Here is a 2,393-nt window from a genome sequence, read left to right as displayed (position 1 = left end):
ACTCTAAACACTTCATAGACAGTTTTTATTCAAGTTTTAGTATACGTCTTTCATTTAGTTTTATTTTCAATTTCTTTCTAGTTTATTTTGTACTTAGGTTTCTTTTATCATTGTAATTTTACTTTAGTTTCTATTTCGTTCTTTGGGGAATATGATTTGGGGAGACAATCGACTCTTTGCAGGGAATATGATGTTTATTAGATCCATAAGGAACTAATCTCTTTATAGGAGATTAGAAAGTGGATGTGGGAGTAATTAACTCTTATGTAGGGCTTCTTAGCGGATCAGCTGATTAGGATAGGAAGAACTTAAAACCCTAGACCTATCAACCCTAGAAAGTCATCTAGGTGGGAATGAACCCCAATTGGTATTGTCTATCCATGAACACCTTACCTCAATTCAGTCTGGACTGTGAGGTGGAGAGATAAGTAATTCTTGTCGACTCATTAGTTTAGTGGAAGATCGAGAGATCTGGCTAGGTTAATGACTAGTTGATTGAATAGAACCCAAAGTAGGAGTTAGTTTTGACCACTGAAACAATTTAGTCTTTTGTCCTTAAAATTGATAAAATCTATAAATTATTCTCTTCTTGTTTTTATGCATTTTAATTATTTTTATAAAATATAATTTTTTATCACCGTAGGATTCATCATAATATAGTTTAATTAAATTACTAATTAGATCTATTAACGTAGATATTAGAATTAGTTTAGTTTCGCCTCCCTTGGGTACAATTCTATATTACAACATGACTGTATACTTGAAGAAACAGTCTAACGATTATATTTGGTTACAGGATTTACACTCTATACGGTAGTACGTCCGGAGGAGGTCAAGTTGTTGGCATCATTTCCGGGGAGGCAACGCCACTAGATTAGTTTAATTTTTATGCTTAATAGAATAATTAAGAAAATTTTAAATTATAGATACGATTTTAATTTTTAGTTGTTTTTATTTTTCTTTACTAGCTTTTTTGTTTTTTCTTTGTGGTTTCAGTGCATTACTAGAAATAAGGGCACATTTATAAAGCCGGCTACTGATCCAGAAAGAATTGTTCGTAGAAATCATCAACAACAACAGTAGATGCAAAATAACCCATTTGCTGCTGTCAATCCACAGCATGAAAATTCATTTTTTGATATTCTTAAATTGCTAGATCGACCACCACTACCACTGTAGTTACCGCTAAAACAACAAGTGGCTCGAGAGGAACACGCGCTGAGAGATTACGTATTACCAACCCTTGACGCAATACAGGGTAGCACCGAAAGGCCGACTATAACCCTAAATAAATTTGAGATAAAGCCGGCAATGATCCAGATGATACAAAATAACCTGTAGTTCAAAGGGACTATAAAGGAGGACCTGAACTAGCATATAAAATGATTTCTCCAACTTTGTGATACTTTTAAGTCTAACAAGGTCATCGATGATGCTATTCATCTTTGGTTGTTCCCTTTCTCCTTAATAGATAATGTTTTATCTTGGTTAGACTCGCATGCACCAGGATCCATCACGACATGGAACGAACTAGCAAATAATTTCTTTTACAAGTTTTTTCCTATTAGAAAAATGATCCAACTAAGAAGAGAGATTTCCACATTTAAGAAATGAGAGGGAGAAAACATTCATGAAGCTTGTGAGTGATTCAAGTCGCTGGTACAAAGATGCCCTCACTATGGTTTACATGACTGGTTACCATTGCAGATGTTCTATAATGGGCTAGATGCATAATCAAAATTAGGACTAGGTGGAGTCGCAGAAGGAACTTTGATAGATTGAACATACGAAAATGTATATGATCTGATAGAAAACATGGTCATGAATTCCCGCCAATGGCCAAATGGGCAATTTACTTATGGCTAGAGACCATCCACAGTTAAAGTTGTCCATATGGAAGACAAGTATCAACAAATTTTGGACAAACTTAATTTGACCAAGTCAACATCCAGTAGGTCCACAATATATGGTGCAGATAGACCAATCGACCAATATCTTGAGAACCCAGTCAAGATAGTAAATTACATTGGGAATAGGGGTAAAAATCCCTATTCAAATACTTATATTCCTGGTTAGGGAGATCACCCAAATTAAAGATGGAGTGGCAATCAAATAGGAGGTAACGGTCTTAACCTAGTTAAACAAAATATTACTTACCAACCTCCATATTTGTAGAAACCTTAGAAAAGTGCCAACCCAAATGACTATATTGTTTATGGCCAATGATTGGATTGGATTGAGGGAGAGATGCAGTCAATGCGAACAGTTGTAAGACGAATGCAGTCTGAGTGCACTCAGATACGAACCATATTAACAAACCTAGAAGATCAAATGAGCCAATTAATGAGCATGATAGGAGACATCAAACGAAAAATTGGTACGAACAGTCCAAA

The 2,393-nt window shown here is 35.1% G+C and overlaps 1 non-coding gene across 1 annotated transcript; it reads right to left on the bottom strand.

Moving 5' to 3' along the window:
• Positions 1-1,578: 1,578 nt before the first annotated feature.
• Positions 1,579-1,685, bottom strand: LOC128296198 (small nucleolar RNA R71). The gene has a single exon (XR_008286746.1). It is a non-coding gene; the product is annotated as a small nucleolar RNA R71 (small nucleolar RNA).
• Between the last annotated feature and the right edge of the window lie 708 nt (positions 1,686-2,393).

Source organism: Gossypium arboreum, chromosome 7 (assembly GCF_025698485.1).
Source record: "Gossypium arboreum isolate Shixiya-1 chromosome 7, ASM2569848v2, whole genome shotgun sequence".
In the NCBI taxonomy this organism is placed as follows: Eukaryota; Viridiplantae; Streptophyta; class Magnoliopsida; order Malvales; family Malvaceae; genus Gossypium; species Gossypium arboreum.
Note: the sequence above shows the minus strand (reverse complement) of the source record. Positions and strands in the feature narration are given on the sequence as shown.